At 39.6% G+C, this 20398-nt stretch overlaps 1 pseudogene; it reads left to right on the top strand.

The window, feature by feature from the left end:
* Window positions 1–603: 603 nt before the first annotated feature.
* Window positions 604–7146, top strand: LOC149252280 (uncharacterized; annotated as a pseudogene).
* The last annotated feature ends 13252 nt before the right edge of the window (window positions 7147–20398 follow it).

The raw sequence follows: 20398 nt of genomic DNA, 5'->3' as shown, positions 1-20398 counted from the left end.
ATTATTTATTTTATTTGATGAAGGAGGTGCAACCTCCATACAAATATGAGTAAATCTCTTTAAAATTCCTTGTTACGTCGTAAGGCATTTCCCTCTGAAACCAACTCTCCTTTGAGGTTACGTGTCCATTTGTGAGCGCTTGATTTAATTGTTAGACGATTAAAATTGTTTGAACCGTCGGATTGATTCCACCGAAACGTTATCAACTGCTTCCTTCCCCGAGCACTTGCTGGAATGTATCGGTCCCAATCTTGCTCAAGTCCTCTTCTGTGTTTCACGGCAAACGCAGAGGTTTCAAGTTCGATTCTCTGCGATGTCAATCCTTGCAATCCACGGCTGTTTCGAAGGACCTCTCGACGCAGGCGGGGAACGGATTCCTAGAGCTGAATGCTGTTGAGCGCAATGTAGTTCGTCTGGGGTTGTCGAGCAAGGGTCGAATGGCACCATGCAGGCGGGCAATGGGTATTGTGGGTCTCCTCTATGGCATTTTGGGTTTCTGAGATTAACAGTCCATACTTGAGGTGGGGTGTGAAAATCCCATAACTTCAAGTCATAGAGCTATTGGCTCTGAGCACCATGGATCCCTTAATTATGAAAAGTACCATGGCTAAAACTGCAGTGGGTCCTTTGGAAACTATCCGGTAACTTTTCTTCATTCATTCTTCGTTTTATTCAGAGACAAGATAAAATGTTTTTAATCTTTTTATTGGAAATTTCAAGTTGCATTATGCAGACAGCATGGTGCTTACTCTATAAAGTCCAAGATCCTACTGGAAGGTACTGCTTAGTAATGGGCAAAATGGAAAGAAAAACTCTTTTCTTTTTTTCAATATCTATTATTCTTAGTATCCATTTGGGGGTTGGGGGTGATGGGAGACATTCAGTTATCAATTAAGGCAGACTTAAAAAAGCAGGTGGCTGAAAAGAATTGCTGTTGTATGTATTCCCTGGTGTGCTCTGAGCTCAAAGTCATGTCTATGCTCATTTTTCATCAAAGATAGGTGAGCTGAGACAGGCCTCGTGGATGGCCTTGCAGTGTGGCAAAACCAGGACATTGAGCATATATTTTCTGATTGTTTCTTGGTGAGCTCCTTGTGCAAGACTATTTGTTATTGTTTCTCTTCTCTGGTTTCCTATTCGTGTCATTGGATGGTGGTTCTTGTTGGCAACCCTGTTTTGTTTTTGTTACTTGTTCAGCCTGCTTTGCCAGTGGTCACATTAATGGTTCTTTTCTTTTGATGATCCATAAGAGGTAAGTCCACCATTAAGTTAGCAGTTGCACCCGTTGTGGAATTATATTCCATAGATTTTGGATGAATTGGCAGTCTACAACTTTTCAACAAGTAAAAAGCTTATTAGAAGTGCTGATCACAGGGCTCTTTGGCTTGGGTAGGCAGGGAGATTAATTCCCTTTATCTTATAATATAAGACAGTTATTATGCATATGTCCATTAAAGAGTTCTTGAGTTATGATGAAGAGAATAATTCAAACGAGTGATCTATATAGTTAAGGGTACTCACAGCTTGTCAACAGATATGCATACTCACTTCTTAGTGAACCCTTTATGTTGACTAGCTCCATTTAAGACTCTTAACCATAAACATCAATTTTTGAGAGGGATATCGGGCATCCCAGGTGATTGTTGTGATAAACTAAAGTGTTAAATGTCTTGTCAATCTTCCTATACAATATCAAACACCCCTTAATCTTGATACCTGCATGTCTTTTCAATTAAGGCTCCCCTGAATCTTGATACTTGCATGTCTTTTCAATTAAGGCAGAGGAATTGCAAGACAAATTAGCATTTCATTCTGCTGGTTATTTGCCTAGAATCTGGCAGTGAGGTTTACCACAAGAAATTGCAACAAAGGTTAATTTTGTTTTGCTGGAGTATGTAAGGGATAATTGAATCTAATTATTTTTCTCATTTGTGATAAGTAACATTGCCTTCTTGAGGCCTTAACTATATGTGAGAATTATTCTCCCTTGACTATTCGGGAGAAGCTTTCAGCTGAGCTCCATTTGTTAGTTATACTAATGAGCATCTCTCCTCCCACGGTCTCCTAAATATAAACATTTCTTGGGATTGGTTAGCAGCTTATACCAGAAAAATTGATGAGGCCCTTGCCCTATACCCAAGAAATGAAGTGAGTCAAATATTTGTTAGACTAAGCAAATGCAGGCTGGTAGGTAACTCAAATCTCCCATTATAGCTAGCTCACATCACCCGAGGTCCATTCATAAGCTATACTAGTGAACAACTCTCCTCCCATGGTCTCCTAATTGTAAACAAACCACCTGAGATCCATTCGTAAGCTATAATTGTGAATAACTCTCCTCCCATGGTCTCCTGACTGTAAACAAACATTTTCTTGAGGTTGATTACCAGGTTTTACTAGTAAAAGTTGATGAGGTTCTTGCCCTATACCCAAGAAACATATGGTTGGATCGAGAGCCATTGAAAGATTGAGTTCCTTATCCACCTACTATTGCTTAGCCACCAATTGATTGAGTTCAAATTTGAGCTGATTCACCCTACCTAGTTCCATAATCCATTTACCTATTAGCAAAGGCACAACCAATTTATCGAGAAGAGAGTTAAATATCGGCTAGACTGAGAAAATGAATGGTGGTAGCTAGCTTACAGATTCATAATAGTATCTAGGCTAATTTCTAAATCATATGCTCACCACTAGGAAATGACCTTGGATTTGCAGCATATTTTATACAAATCTTCTCTGGCACATCCCCAAAATGAGGGAATATGCAACTTATATGCATAGTTATTTCAACTTTTCAACAGCTTCCTCTGGTGGTCAACTTAACTTTTGTCTTCAGTAATTGCTACAGATTTTTTTGGATTTCAAACCAACTCTCAAATGGAGCTTTATTAAATGTGCTATGCCATAAAGACATTTGATGAGTTGTGTAGCCTTTTAGCAGCTATCCGGCACCAAAATGTAGTGCTTGTTTCCCCAATAAAATCGAAGAGGAGTGGCAATGACCTCTTTTGTGGGTCTATCATCTTGGATGGATCTTTAGGATTCTGTCAGAAGAGATTGATATTCCTAGAGGAATCTATTTGGGATATTTTTGCCTCCTCTATCTGGGATATTATTGCCTCACAAAAAACATGAGCCCTCAACATGGATATTATGTCTGCCTTTTATTTAGGTGAGATTCAAGTTTCAAATTGGCCTTAAGATGAAGCAAATAAAGCTGGAAATAAAGGTGGTGCCATAATGGTTGACGCATTTCTTATATAATACCCATGCTTTTTATTAGTGCATTAGTTAAAGACCTTCAGGTATCAATTAAGGAAGACTTAAAAAAGCAGGTGGCTGAAAAGAATTGCTACTCTATGTATTCCCTGGTGTGCTCTGAGCTCAAAGTAATGTCAATGCTCATTTTTCATCAAAGATAGGTGAGCGGAGACAAGCCTCCTGGATGGCCTTGCAGTGTGACAAAACCAGGACATTGAGCATATATTTTCTGATTTTTTCTTGGTGAGCTCCTTGTGCAAGACTATTAGAAGTGCTGACCACAGGGCTCTTCTAGCTTGGATAGGCAGGGAGATTAATTCCCCAAAATGAGGGAATATGTAACTTATATGCATAGTTATTTCAACTTTTCAACAGCTTCCTTTGGTGGTCAACTTAACTTTTGTCTTCAATAATTGCTACAGATTTTTTTGGATTTCAAACCAACTCTCAAATGGAGCTTTATTAAATGTGCTATGCCATAAAGACATTTGATGAGTTGTGTAGCCTTTTAGCAGCTATCCGACACCAAAATGTAGTGCTTGTTTCCCCAATAAAATCGAAGAGGAGTGGCAATGACCTCTTTTGTGGGTCTATCATCTTGGATGGATCTTTAGGATTCTGTCAGAGGAGATTGATATTCCTAGAGGAATCTATTTGGGATATTTTTGCCTCCTCTATCTGGGATATTATTGCCTCACAAAAAACATGAGCCCTCAACATGGATATTATGTCTGCCTTTTATTTAGGTGAGATTCAAGTTTCAAATTGGCCTTAAGATGAAGCAAATAAAGCTGGAAATAAAGGTGGTGCCATAATGGTTGACGCATTTCTTATATAATACCCATGCTTTTTATTAGTGCATTAGTTAAAGACCTTCAGGTATCAATTAAGGAAGACTTAAAAAAGCAGGTGGCTGAAAAGAATTGCTACTCTATGTATTCCCTGGTGTGCTCTGAGCTCAAAGTCATGTCAATGCTCATTTTTCATCAAAGATAGGTGAGCTGAGACAGGCCTCCTGGATGGCCTTGCAGTGTGACAAAACCAGGACATTGAGCATATATTTTCTGATTTTTTCTTGGTGAGCTCCTTGTGCAAGACTATTAGAAGTGCTGACCACAGGGCTCTTCTAGCTTGGATAGGCAGGGAGATTAATTCTCTTTATCTTATAATATAAGACAGTTATTATGCATATGTCCATTAAAGAGTTCTTGAGTTATGATGAAGAGAATAATTCAAACGAGTGATCTATATAGTTAAGGGTACTCACAGCTTGTCAAAAGATATGCATACTCACTTCTTAGTGAACCCTTTATCTTGATTGGCTCCATCTAAGACTCTTGACCATAAACATCAATTTTTGAGAGGGATATCGGGCATCCAAGGTGATTGTTGTGATAAACTAAAGTGTTAAATCTCTTGTCAATCTTCCTATACGATATCAAACACCCCTTAATCTTGATACCTGCATGTCCTTTCAATTAAGGCTCCCCTGAATCTTGATACTTGCATGTCTTTTCAATTAAGGCAGAGGAATTGCAAGACAAATTAGCATTTCATTCTGCTGGTTATTTGCCTAGAATCTGGCAGTGAGTTTTACAACAAGAAATTTAAACAAAGATTAATTTGGTTTTGCTGGAGTATGTAAGGGATAATCGAATCTAATTATTTTTCTCATTTGTAAGAAGTAACTACTCTAGAAACCTTGGCAACGCTCCAAAACAAGGTAATTGTAAATAAGGTTCATTGTTGTAACGCTATTGGTACATAATTAACTTCTCATCAGAACCAAAACAAACTTGGAAAATTCATATTAGAGATGTTAAACCAATGAAATAACCTCTTAAAAATTAAGATTCTCAATTACGTTTTTTTATTGAAGTCATTGACTAGAGTTTTATTAATTTCATTTTTTATTCTGATTAAAGACTAAGAGGTCCTATAAATGTATTGGGTCTCCAAGCAGATTATAGTTGCATCCAAGGTGATTGTTGTGATAAACTAAAGTGTTAAATGTCTTGTCAGTCTTCCTATACCGTAGCAAACTCCCCTGAATCTTGATACTTGCATGTCCTTTCAATTAAGGCATGAGGAATTGCAAGACACATTAGCATTTCAATTAAGGCAAGAGGAATCACAAGGCACATTAGCATTTCATTCTGCTTGTTAATTGCATAGAATCTGACAGTGAGGTTTGCCACAAGAAATTGTAACAAAGGTTTAATTTGGGTTTGCTGGAGTATGTAAGGGATAATCGAAGCTAATTATTTTTGTCATAAGGGATAATCGAAGCTAATTATTTTTGTCATTTGTGAGAAGTAACTACTCTAGGAACTTTGGCAGCGCTCCAAAAACAAGGTAATTGTAAGGAAGGCTCATTGTAAAACCTCAAATTTGTTTGAAGAAAAATGAAAGCAATCCAACTATTGTTGCTAAAAGTGGTATTCCATTTATATATTGTTGTTTTGTCTGAGTCTTGAGAGTTCTCAAAGTCTATGGTACTCCATTGTTACATAGGGTGGAAGATTGATCATCAAACAACTCTGATTCATTATTTAACACCTATTTTTGGTAATTTTTATATCCATTATTGTTTATTGTACAGGGGAGGATTACTGTAAGAAATCTGGCAGTTGTGAGCACATGTCCTGGTCAAAGTGCAAATCAGGCTCAAAGGAAACTTTACATTGGTGGTCTTTCATATGACACGGCCGATGATAAGCTTCTAGAATTTTTTTCCAAATATGGAGAGATAGAAGAAGGTTCAGCTGCGTATGATAAGAATACCAAAAAATCCAGGTTACAAATCTAATATACATCGGTTTGCTTTATGATGGGCAGTTTAACATGCTTCTGCTGTTAGAGATTTATGCACGTTTTTCCAAGGCCTAGCTCGTTTGGTTGTATTTGTCTTCGTTAACGCTGTATGTATTTGTCACCAACAAAGGATTTTCTTTTGTGACTTTCTAGACTGTGGAGGCTACAAAGCGGGCTCTTAAGGAACCAAACAAAACCATTGATGTAAGTAATAGCTAGTACTGGATAATGTTGGTCATATTAGTTGAAGGGCAGTTGTTGATCTTGACACCTATGTTCTATGCTTGGCATGCAGGGAAGGACTGTTACTGTGAAACTTGCGGCTGATGATTAGAAGGAGAAACTATCATCACAGGCTACAGTATCTCCACAAATGCAGATAGCTTATGGAACAGACTATCCAAGCCTGAACTCATATCATAGGCCAGGGCCACAGGTACTAGTCTCTGCATCACCACCAATTGGTTTCTCAGCATATCCAATCAGGCCTTTTAGCATATGCACCTCAGCCTCCATATGCAACACAACCTACATACGGAAGAATTTCATCTGCTTCTCAATATGGTGTTCGAAGCTCCACAACACCATACAGCTCAAACAAGTATGAAAAATATGCAACATCCCTCCAAGATCCACAACTGCTTCCATCAGGATTGCACACAGCAGGTGGTGGAGCAGGTCCTGGTCCAGGCTACCCATACTATGGTTCGACTGAAACTGGCTTTTAATCAAGCAATTTTTTTATTGAGAAATATGTTCAACAAATCAATGGCAGTTAGTTTGGGATCCTAGATGCATTAACAATTTAACTGGACTATGAAGTAATACTACTGGATTCCACTTGATAGCAATCTACTCACTATTTTAAATGTCCACTCGGTTGTTGCGACTTCTGATGAATGTGAAGTTACACATTGTTTGAGCTCAATTTTCTAAAATTCTGTTGCAGGAAGAAGAAATCTGTTATCATACATGTTATAAGTGGAGTTTTCCAACAAATGTACACTGCAAACTGCATATTGATTTTCACATTTGTGTGTTTTTGAAATTTGTACTTTGTGCTCGTAGAAGCGAGATATTCTATAAGATGTGTACTTCGTGCTCGTAGAAGTGAGGTATCTGCTTAACGCTGTTTGTTTTCCAAGTTTGTTTATCAGAATGTTTCAATAGATACATGTGAATCTAATTTGGTATCTATTTATCAATAGATACATGTGAATCTAATTTGGGATGTATTTATCAGGAGATCAAAAATAGGGTTTATAGATGTATTTTTTTTAAATTTTATTTATATTGGATTTTTTTTTGATGAGAATTTTTGTATTAAAAAAAAAATTGCTACTGGAACATGCTGCTAAAGCAGTATATAGGAATGAAGGTTACAATTTTTGTATTAAAAAAATTGTTATTAGAACATGTTGTTAAAAATTCTTCAATAAATGTAAAAGGAAGAGGACAAAAAAACCATATTTTTCTTGACAAAAATTAAATACATTGTTTTTTGAAAATTAAATACTGAAAAGAGTAAATATGGTGCGAAGAGTAAATATTCTATTGTATGTTTTATTCAATTGATGTTTGTGAGCAGCAATTTCCAATATTAGGCAATATTTTCCAGTGCCATTTGCTTCAGATAGGACCCTTAGAAGCATGAACAATATGGAATTTCTTTGTTGTTCAGCATAGGCTCCCTTGTTTTAGTTTTCCTTTTCTAATCTTTGAACTTGACAATAAGATACAAACCAATTATTGCATTATTCATCATTATTTCTGACTGTCGTGGCAACGGAACGAATCACTGACAGAAGTCTGAATTTAGAGAAACTATCTGAACAAATCACTGAAAACAAGTCTGACCCCATAGAAGCTATGTGAAAAATAGCAAAGGCAACATTCCTCCTTCCTTGATCAAAATCCATTGCCAGTTTACCAACAGGAATAAAGGAATGCAAAGAGTGAACAATGCAGAAATATTTTTAAATGAAAACTATCAACTCACCCTTCATTGCTTTGACTGAAGGGTAGCCTATGTTTGTAAGGGGAGCTGAAACCCCATTAAGCGTGAAAGGCCACATCCCCAAATTTTCCCAACTGGTATTGATAATTCCCAACCTTTTTAGAGAACATAAAGCATCAATTCTTTTTGTTGGGGAAAGAAGCCAACCAATTTTCTTTTTGTTGGGGACAGAAACTACCCAATTTTTGCCCTTGCATGGGAGTGGGGATGTGTTGCATGAAGGATTCTCAAGTAGAAACTAGACAAAAATGCACAAAAATCAACCCTAGGCTAGTTATGGTAAACTCTCACCAGTTCACAGCTAACCTTAGAAGAGGATCTTATCATGATACTAAATGAAGGATTATGCTTTTAAAAAATTTGAAGTAGCTATGAAAGAGATTAATGAAAACACAGTTCTACTTTATTCTTCTAAAAATCCTTATCAGGCTAAGGCCGAGACACAGACCATTCCTTGTCATGGCCTTAACCCCAGATTTATCCCTCCTTGAAACATGATAATATCCAAGGAATGATGGTCTCCCTGTAAAATTCTATAAGGGTTTCTGAGACACCATTGGGAAACCTTTTAAATGTGTGCTTGGAAGCTCTTCATCTGGAACCACTTGCAGAGCAAACTAATGCAGGCATCATCAATATAAACCACAACTCGGCCAATAGGAACTCAATTAATGATCCCAGGCTAATCATTCTACTTTACGTGGCTTACAAGACTCTTGCAGAAGCATTAACCACAAAAAAATTAAGCTTCAAAACTATCTAGTGGGCTGGAGAAATTCATCAAGAAGATCTGCTCCTCAAGATTGATTTTGATAAAGTCCTACACAGATTAGAATGGTATATTACTTCAGATATGATGACATGGATTGGTATCCTATAATGGAGCAAAATAATGGACAGGCCTATGAATTCTTTCACAGGCCTTACATGGACATTCCTTTTGGGGCAGCAAGAGCGTAAAATCCCACAATTTTCATATCATTGTTCTCTTTCTGTTATCAGCCATACAGAAAGTAATTTTCTTGTTGGGTGAAGCAGCTTACTCACCTCACCTCGTATGTAATTAACAGTACTTATGTTTTTTGTTTTCAAATTTCTTGTAAATGGTTGGATACTCTAGTCAAAAGAGATCCTTTTATGAACTCAAACAGCAGTCTTTTTTTACTCAAATGAATACACACAGGGTGTGTATATGCAGAATGTAATTTTCAATCATTTCTCCAATGAATGAAATTACAGTTTTTTCCTTTGGAAAAAGCAAATACAGTGGTTGAAAAAGACAATTGCTTTCAAATATATTTTATCCCTTGATCTTTTGCTAAACAATTCAAACTCAATTTTGAATTCAGCAATTTCACTTTTAACCTATTAAGAAGTGGTCTTGACCATCAGATATTTTACAAAATTTATGGGTTTTAACTCATCCTCACTCATGACATAACATGAGAACATTTCCTCACCCATAGCCTTGGTCATAAACTTTAGTTTTCTGTTCAGCCTCGTTATTTTAAATTTTTTATGAAGTTGTGTTAAGGCATTGTGCAAAGAAATCCAAAAATTGGGATTAACCTTATCAGGGGAGCAGTCCTTAACCTATATGCTTCAATTGTCACCAGTAAAATTATGTGTTTTATCTCAAGTAAGTTTTTCACAACATCCATTCAGCAAGATTGGGTTACCAACATCCCAGGCATTTAACACACATCGCATCTATTTAGTATTTACATTGAGAAAAACAAAGGCTCTTCATGAAAGCACAAAAACGTGAAACCAAAATATTAAACAAAAGGGATGGGATGAAAAAGGCACATCAAGATCACAGATAAGATCACAGAACATCAAGATCCCGAGACAATAATATCAACCCTTCATCCTGCTTTGAGCTTTGCAATGGCAAAGATGAAAAGAAGATATTTCGTTGCACAAATGATTTTAAAGCTTTCATTGCATTGACTGAAGGGTAGCCTATGTTTGTAAGGGGAGCTGAAACCCCATTAAGCGTGAAAGGCCACGTCCCCAAATTTTCCCAACTGGTACTGATAACTCCCAACTTTTTTAGAGAACATAAAGCATCAATTCTTTTTGTTGGGGAAAGAAGCCAGCCAATTTTCTTTTTGTTGGGAACAGAAACTACCCAATTTTTGCCCTTGCATGGGAGTGGGGATGTGTTGCATGAAGGATTCTCAAATAGAAACCAGACAAGAATGCACGAACAAGGGAGCCTATGCTGAACAGCAAAGAAATTCCATATTGTTCATGCTTCTAAGGGTCCTATCTGAAGCAAATGGCACTGGAAAATATTGTCTAATATTGGAAATCGCTGCTCACAAACATCAATTGAATAAAACATACAATAGAATATTTACTCTTTGCACCATATTCACTCTTGAAAATTAAATACATTGTTTTTTGAGTACATGAATAGATTCTTACAAATTGCTTGCACAAGGTAATATAAAAATAAAACATCTCTAGAATTTAAGTGAAACCATCTTTTTACTAGATCTGTAGGAAGATCAAGACCCCAGATTTTGGAGATTTCGTACTTTGATATTTTCTATATTTTATTAACGGTTAATAACATTGATTAATTTTTAGAACATTTGAAAAAAAAAAGATTACATATTTTTCTTCTTTACTTCTTACTTCTTTTCTAAAACATTGTTTTTGTCCTTTCCTTAGGTGAAACCTCTTCCTCAACAGGTGAATTGATGATCTTTGATTGCACTAGATCTGGAACTGCCTGATCAAAATGGGATATTGAATTAATCATTCAACCTTGACTTCTGCTTCTGTAGAGTGCAGAATTCCAAATCTATTTCTAGAGGGAGAATGGAACTGCGTGATATCTTCTATATTTTTTTCATTTTTTGGTATAGGTGCTTATCAGATCCTCCCCAGGTTAACATGGATGTATTCTAATGGATTTTAATGATGTAGTCGGAACTGTAATTAACTTTTCTCTGTGCAATAAGTAAAATGAGAAAAGTAAGCGTCTTCATATGGCCACCTTGTTGAAGCGAGCGCAAGTAGAACAATCCTTTAACGAGACTCGTTGATTAACCTACCGGACTATTCATTTTTCCCCTTTAATCACATCAACAACCTTTCTCCATAAACTTGTCGGCTTTAAGAGATTTCTGAGCAGAATTTCGCCCTTTTTTTATTATAGATGAAAATGAAAACAATTGCAGCCTGCTGCTCATAGAATCTTTTTATTGAAAAATTGTTATGCCCAGCTTACTCATACCTATTCCTATAGACTTGGCGTGTGTATTGCCTAAAATACTTGTTTAACCAAAAAGCTACCACAACATAACTAGCACAAAAGATTACATAGAATTTGGCCCTTGAGGGGCTTCTTCATTGTGCCAATGTAAGAGTCTGCACCGCATGCTTGACTGAGCTCATATTCACATCGAACGAGTCCATTTATTGGCCTCGAACACGGCAAACTCTGCAGATGGCTTGTAGGGGTGTTGAATCTCTGAAGTCGCTCCTTCGCACAGGTTGGACCGAAATGAGAAGAGGCCTGAAGATTTTCCGTAATTCGGTGACCAGAGTATACAGGAAACCCAATTCGTCTCTACCCGTTTATATTTCCTCTTGTGAGCATGCATACAAGCTCCAAAAACATGCTCCCATTCATTAGATGCCAACATTTGGATGGCAGATTCAATTGCACACTGATCCCTAACATAGCTTTCTACCGTTGCTTTGTATTTCCAATCTCCATGCCATCTAGTCCATTTGCAGGATGCATTTTCCAATTCGCATTGAGCCTTATAAACATCGCATTCACATAGGACACCATACCCTGCTAGACTGGAAATGAACCATGATGGCACCTAAGTCACAGCAGCACTGAGATAGTTCTTCTTCAAACTGTGACCCCTAGAGTGCAATCTGAAATGGATGCCCTTTGCTGGCTGAATCAATAATGTAATGACTGGTGAATTCACCAGACTTCTAGCTTGCTTGACAGAGATCATCAATGCAAAACCCCAAACTCCTAATATCAGAGGAATTCGACTTGAAGGGCTAGCTAATACAATAAACCCAACACCCAAGAACTGGGCAATAAAACCACATGCAACAGTCTTCCTCATTATTATAAAATTAATAAATCCTATTGTTAGTGAGTATGAATGTTGAAGTAAAGGTCTCTGCAGTGGCTTTAACTCCCATTTCTCACTTGCGCACTTGAACTAACAGTGTAACACTTGGGGCAACAAGACGTACTTGTGTATATAGTAAGGTTATATCATGGGATGGGAGAGAAGGCCGAGCAGCCCTCGCTGCCGTTTATATGAAATAATCTTCTTAAAATGACCCCCAAATTAGTCCCCGACTCCGCCCTTGAATTGAGCCCCCCATATTGGCCCCGAAACGTTTATATCAATGTGGAAAAAGTCGAAGTCGGAATTACGGCAAGGGTCCAAAAGTTGAGAAACTCATTAAAAAAGTCGGCAAAATTTAAAAACACAAAAATATTCATTTTTTATTTTTATTTTTTTTTAACATCTAGAGTATTCACAACATCAAATAAATGCATTTCCACATAAACATGTAAAGAAAGCTAATATATAATATGTATATGAAGTCTAGTGCTACATCACATATCAAAATAGTGAATCAACTCCTGAATCTTGAGTTTTGTCCGAGCCTCAGCTCTTAAGACAACAGACTTGTTGGGTCAACTCCCAATAAAATCGAGCATATAACGAATAAATCGCTATTTTTTTGTTTCTGAAAAATTCTGCAAAAAATCGGAGGATTAAATAGTTTTGTTGAAAAAATCGCAATTTTAGAATTTAATCCTGATTTTTTGTAGACTTTTTCCACATTAATTACTTTATATGAAATCTGTGATTGAATTGAGGGTTTGGCCCTTGAATCTGTGATTGAATGGAGAGTTCTTAGGGCCTGAAAGACTTCAATTTTGATAATATTTTTCTTTCTCGGATGAGAACTGTGTATAGGAATTTTCAAAATCTCCTATCATTGCTTGAACTCTATGAATGAGTCGGTCAAGACATTTTCTTGTGGAGACATTCGACAATGCAAATTTCAAATTACAATGGTGGAATCCCCACCACTGTTACACATGTTATTTCCCAAAAAACCTCCTATCATTGCTTGAACTCTATGAATGAGTGTAGCAAGACTCGCTTGAACTCTACAAGACGAATTTCTTGTGGAGACATTCGACAATGCAAATTTCAAATTACTATGGTGGACCCACTGTAACACATTTTATTCCCACTGCCCTAAGTAGTTCAAGGCCTTGATAAACTGCCAATTCCCCTTTCTCACCATTTGTGGCACGACCAAGCCTCTAGGCATAATCAAGTCCCTGATTTTCATTGATCCAATCTGATCACTGCCACCCCTGCTTCCTCTGTACAGACTTTTAGTCTTTGCAAATGGTTAGTAGTTCACTTTGACTCCTTATAATCAGTTTTAGTCAACTAACCAGAAACAGTTTACTCTCTTACTCCAAAATTTAATTAATTTTATTAATTATATGCAGAAGTAACAAATTTGCATATTTTGATGTTTTGTATTCTTGTCCTAAATTTTAGGTCACCTTAGTACAGATTCGAAATAGTGACCATAGAGTAAACACGAATAGCTCTGTCATATGTGTAGGTTTCACGTTTGTGAGAGTGCCCAATCTACTGTTGCTTTTTATTTGGGATTGAATGCAAAACTATAATTTGAAATATTTGTCATAGTTAATACTATAATCCTTTTGTATCATGCACGTGAGTGCATGATGTGGTGGCTGGGGCGGTTGGCTTTCGCACCCCCCAGCCATGTTCGATTCCTGCAGGTGCAGCGCGATGCTGCTGTTGATGCTGATGACGTATGTGCCCGATGTTGATGACGTATGTGTTTCTGCTCGGCGCGATGCTGCGGCTGATGCTGATGACGTATGTGTTTCGTTGATGATGTAATTCTGCTCGCTTCGGCGATAATATAATGTTGTATGATGAAATCAATCTATTCGCTTCGGCGATATGTGTTGTATGTTGATTCTTCAGCGGGGATTCTCTCCCCCCCCCCCTGAAAAAAAATAATCCTTTTGTATCATGGTTAAGAATCTTAATATAAGGTGTTGCATAATTAAGAAAATTAACATAAGATTTTGAGGACTGATCTGCAATTGGAGAATGGGACATCCAATTGGCGAAGGGAAAAAGTATTAATCTATCTGCTACTAGTCGCAGGATAGCTAGATATATGCGAACAATGAAATTTTAAGTTAATCCTACATTTTAGAGCAGAGTTGTCAAATGGAAGTTTGCAGGGTCTGTTAAAGTCGAGTGTTGTTCTTGCCCCACCATTGTTTGATTCTGCCAAGTGACATGTTTTTTGATTCCTTAAGTAATCACAACTTCTCTTATTTTTACTGTGTTGTGTTGTCGTAAATGTGTACCATTCAGTACGGTTCCATATGTCACAAAAATGTGTATTTTTACTGTGTTCTCTTGTTTTAAATGTGTACTATTTAGTACGTTTCCATATATCGCAAACACAGCTGACAACAAAAAGGTCTAGATTTGTGTAGATCTTCTAATTTCAAACTAATTTCTGAACTTTAATTAGGAATCTTGCAACGATGTTTATATTATCATGCACCTCCTACACATCAAATCTAAGGTCAATATTTATATTATCAAGCACCAAGAATGGTGAAGATTACAACAGTCTATTTTGAGGTTTCCGATACAGTCCAATTTACCCATTGTAATCTCATTATGATAACAATTAGCCAGAAGTTTAGTCCTGAAACCCAATACGACAAAGCTTAAGCTTGTCCAATAATGATTGTACATACTGGGAAAAGAACACTACTGCCTACCAGCCTTTTTGGTTTCTTAAAACTAAATAAATACCCAAATACCGTTGAATCTTATTTGGAAACTGATTGATGCTTTGGTAGGAATTTGGAAGTCTATCTTTACACTGGTGACGCACTAGGGATGCGCTGGTTGGAAATATGAATATGTTTGCTTGCTGGCACTTGAAGGCAATGTCTGGAGTTCTTTTCCCTTTGGTGATAGTAGTTAATATTGTTTGCACATATTCCCCTTAGTGATATCAGAATTACCACTATTTACATCTATTTTGATTGCTATCACCTAAAGGCAAGGTTGGAGTTCCTTCCCCTCAGTGATGGCAGCTTTAATATTGTTTTACATGCCTTCCCTGTCAGTGATGGTAGATTTATTCATCCTTTGGCTAGGGATTGAAGATCTATCCTGCTCCATAGTACTCACTTTGAATGGGGAGATACATGAACCTTGTACCTCATAAACTTGACCAATTAATGACTCTGTGGTGATCAAATTCTGGTAAGCCTCTAACATAGGGTGGTGTCTGGACTCTGGAAAACATATGTATGCATGCTTTATACATTTACCATTACTTCCAGTGCTTCTATGGCTTCTTTGCTTAATAAATGTCATTTTGACCATCCTTAGGGAGAACTAGGCACTTAATTTTAATAAAACGTGTGATTTATAATTTGGATTTTTGGGTTTATATGGAAGATTGATCCAGGTGGATATTGGTGGCCACCTTCCAAGTCCACCTGGACCCCCACCATTGTCTTTCTCAACATTTTCAGTTTCCTTAATTGTAGCACAACTTACTATTTTTAGCAGTCTTTCGGGTCCTGAACTTCCGGAGCCGTTTTGAGGCCCTAAACGACGTTTTTTTGGGAATCTGGGGCAACATGGGTCGATGGTCCAATGTTGCCTCCCAAAGTGGTAGTACTCGGATAGATATTTCTAACGAGCTATCGTACGCGTCAAACGGAGATCGTATGCCAAAGTTACGACCCCGGGAAATTGATGTACCAATTTACCCAAACGGGGCCCACAATTTGGCGTTTCATCTTCTAGGGTTAGGTTTCGGGATGTGAAGGGTTTTTCATTGTTTCTCAACAATAAATAGGCATTCAAGCCTCATTGTAACTCAGTTCGAAATAGTTCAAAGGCATGTAGCCATCACATCTCTTCTCAGAGATAAGCTACCATCGCCCTAGCTGGTTTATTTCCATTTCTGGTTGTAAGCATATTTCAGTATTTTCCATTAATGAAATGAAGTATTATTTCTGCTGCATCTCTGTGTATATGGTTATCTCTGTAATTTGTTGCGTTCCTGTTTAAATCCGGATCAGTGGTATCAGAGCAGTCTGCTTTTTCTCTGTTTTTCTTTGCATGTCCCCAACAAGGTCGGGATATAAGGAGTTAGGGCTTGAACTGGTTGAACCTTTGCAAGACCAGCCTCGCAAATCCTGACGGCCTCCCATGGCGGACGAGAAGAAAGACAAGGGGGCAGGAGATCCCATCAAAATCTTGCTCGACGAAGCCCTCGAGCGACAACGGAACGCAATGATGGACAGCTTTGCCCAGATCCTTCAGCGGCTACCCAGAAGCAACGCATCGGATTCCAGCAGCTACTCTGGAAACGCCACACCCTTCAAGGTACAAGTTAATTTTGAAATCCCCATATTCGAGGGTCAGATAGATGCAGATGCCGTAGATAAATGGTTAAATCTGCTAGAGGGTTATTTTTCTGTTCATGAATTTTTGAGTCGGGAAAAGATTTTTTTTGCCCTTCTCAAAGCAGCCCCCCACGTCAAGGACTGGTGGGAAACCTACTGCGAGCAGAAGGATGAAAGTACTGGCTCACTATTTTCAGCCACACCCACCTGGGATTCGTTCCGGGATGCCATCAAGGAGCAGTACTACCCTGTCAGAAGCTATGAGGATGAATACATAAAGTGGACCACGCTGCGGCAGGGAAGGGACCAAGACGTGCCGGAGTTCACCAATCTTTTCCATACCCTTCGCAAAAAGTTGGGTATCAAGGATTCGGAGCAACATTTGATACTCAAATACCGTGGCTGCCTACACAAGTACATCCAGGAAGAAATACAGTTCCTAAACATCCCCTCGCTCGGCGCAGCATACCGATATGCCGTCAAGGTCGAGCAAAAGTTTAAACAAAAGAAGCGAGACTTTGGATCTGCGAATCCAAAGCAGGGGAAAGGTGCCCCTAAACCACAGAACAAAGGACAAAGCCAAGGCGGGACAGCCCAAGACAACCAGCCGAAGCTGCAAGCAAAGAACAGCGCCGCGAAGCCGAGAAAGGACACTGGAAAATGGTGTGAGTTCCATAAGAGCTCCACTCACAACACAAGTGAGTGTCAGGCCAAGCAGTCACTGGTGGCTGAGCTAAAGGTTTCAGAATCAGATGCATGTTCTGACTCTGAGTCAAAACCTGATAAGGGGTATGAAAAAGGGAAGCAGATCATTGATGCGGATCCCAGTGCCACTGTTGCTACCGCAAAGATCCAGAAAAATGAACCCGAAGATCCAGAGGAGGAGGAGCGTCTCTTCCACTCCCAGATGTGGGTAAAGGGCTCCCCGATATAGTTCATTGTTGATAGCAGGAGTCAAAAGAACCTCATTTCGGCAGAGGTTGTGAAGCGGTTGGGCTTACCGACCACAGCACATCCACAACCATACACCATTGGGTGGCTTCACCAAGGACGAGATCTTCGCGTGAGCCAACAGTGTCGCCTTCCATACAACATCAAGCCCTTCATGGATGAGGTATTGTGTGACATTGCTCCCCTTGAAGTTTGTGATGTATTGCTAGGACAACCATACTTGTGGAAGCGACATGGTATGTATGAATCAAGGCCCCATGCTGTTATTATTACATTGGGAAATAAGTTGTTCAGGATACCAGAGGTAGCACCACCTGCCGTCATCTCTTTGATTACTACAAAACAATGCAGTAAGATCATTTCCAAAACCAGGAAATTTGTTTTCCTGATGATACGCCCTCAAGGAAAGAAGAAGACAGTGGCCGCGGCCTCCAAATGGGGTCCCTCTGCACGGCAACTACAGATGGACAAGGTTGTGGAGGAGTACGAGGACATCTTCACCTCCCCGGCAGGGGTTCCTCTGCACTGTCAAGTCAAGCACTTCATCGAACTGACCCCAGGTGCGCCGCTACCCAATGGACCAATTTATCGGCGCTCCGTTCTGGAGAACGATGAAATCAAGAGGCAGATTCAGGAGCTCATGCAGAAAGGTCACATCCGTCCGAGTTCATCGCCCTGTGGGAGCCCGATCGTGTTGGTACAGAAGAAGGATGGGACATGGAGACTCTGTATTGACTATCGGGCGCTGAACAAGATCACTGTCCGTAATAGGTACCCGATCCCGCGGATTGATGATCTCCTAGACCAACTAAAGGGGGCGAAATATTTCAGCAAGATCGATCTGAAGTCAGGATATCACCAGGTACCAATCGAACCCTCCGATGTGTGGAAGACTGCCTTCAAATCCAAGGAGGGCCTCTTCGAATGGTTGATCATGCCTTTCGGATTGACGAATGCTCCTGCAACCTTTATGAGGCTAATGGATGACATCTTGCGGCCATTCACCAACTCCTTTGTAGTAGTATAATTGGATGACATTCTGATCTTCAGCCAGAGATGGGAAGAGCACCTCCACCACATTCGACAGGTTCTCCAAACACTGCGGCAACACAAGCTATGTGCCAATTTGGAGAAATGCATTTTTGGCATGACCCAGGTTCAGTATATGGGATACATCATTGATGAATAGGGGGTGCATGTCGATCCAGCCAAGATCCAAGTCATTCGGGATTGGCCCTCTCCAACCACTCTAACAGAGCTCTACAGCTTTTTAGGTCTTGCCAACTTCTACCGCATGTTTGTGTTGGGGTTTTCTCATATTTCTGGGCCCTTGAGTCAAGTCACCAAGGGCGGGGCGAAAGCAAAATTCTTTTGGTCTAAATCGCAATAGAAGGCATTCGGGGAGTTGAAGGATCGCCTCTGCACGACACCAGTGCTCGCGTTACCAGATTTACAACAACCATTTGAGGTCGAGACAGATGCCTCTGACTATGCTATTGGCGCAGTCCTTACTCAACATGGACATCCAGTGGCATATCACAGTGAAACACTTTCAGACACAGTCCGGAAGTACCCCACTTATGATAAAGAGATATATTCCATTGTACAGGCCTGCCGACAATGGAAGCATTACATTTTGGGGAAAGAAACGGTCATCCACACAGACCACCGACCTCTGCAGTTCATACAGACCCAAGGGAAATTGCAGAATGATCGCCATCAGAAGTGGTCTACATACCTGCAACAGTTTCAATTTAACATCAAGTATAAAAAGGGCAGCACCAATAATGTTGCAGATTGCCTCAGTCGGCCACCGATCATGGCGCTAACCACCGTGCTCAACTCTTGTGGGCACGAGACTTCTGACTGGCCACTTCTCTACAAAAGCGACCCAGAATTCGGCCACACATACCAGACACTCTTGGAGGGTCGGCATGTTGCAGATTTTCACCTCCAGGATGCCCTATTATGCCACCTCGGTCACCTTTGTGTTCCTTCAAGCGAGCGTGCCAAGATGATTTGGGAAGCACACTATAGTCGGGCTGCTGGGCATTTCGGGGTCGAGAAAACAGTGGCAGTACTGCAAAATTATTTCTATTGGCCGAATCTTCGACAGGATGTTGGGAAGTACATCCGATCATGTACTGCCTGTGCCATTGCCAAACCGACCATTAAGAAGCATGGCCTCTATACCCCATTGCCTACCCCTAGTCGACCTTGGGAATCCATCTCCATGGATTACATGTCAGGCCTTCCTTCCACTAAGCATGGAAATGACTGTGTTTTTGTGGTCGTCGACAGGTTCTCGAAGATGGCCATTATGATGGCCTGCAAGAAGAATATCACAGCAGAAGCCACTGCTAAACTCTTCTTTGAACGAGTGTGGGTGCACTTTGGGATCCCACAATCTATCATCTCAGATCGGGACAGTCGGTTTCTCAGCACATTTTGGTCCAGTCTCTGGTCAATGCTGGACACCAAACTCACGAAGTCCACAACCTTCCATCCTCAAACTGATGGCTAGACAGAGGTTGTCAATAGGATGATTGTGCACATTCTGTGCATGTATAACTCAAAGCATCCACGCACATGGGAGGAGAGCCTCCCCTATGTTCAGCACAGCTACAACCGAGCTCTTCACAGCTCCACTGGCCATAGCCCTTTTCAGGTGGGCTTGGGATTCCAGCCACTATGCCCCATTGATGTGGCCATACCACTTGCAGCTACTCACATGAATTCAGCTCATGTCCAGTCCGAAACAGATAAGGCCACCAGCTTCATTGAGCGCATCCAACACATTCGCCAGCAGGTCCATGACATTCTTGAGAAATCAA

The sequence above is a fragment of the Pinus tabuliformis genome, chromosome 7, assembly GCF_031772625.1.
Source record: "Pinus tabuliformis cultivar Carrire ecotype Pingquan chromosome 7, CPIR1, whole genome shotgun sequence".
Classification (NCBI taxonomy): Eukaryota; Viridiplantae; Streptophyta; class Pinopsida; order Pinales; family Pinaceae; genus Pinus; species Pinus tabuliformis.
Note: the sequence above shows the minus strand (reverse complement) of the source record. Positions and strands in the feature narration are given on the sequence as shown.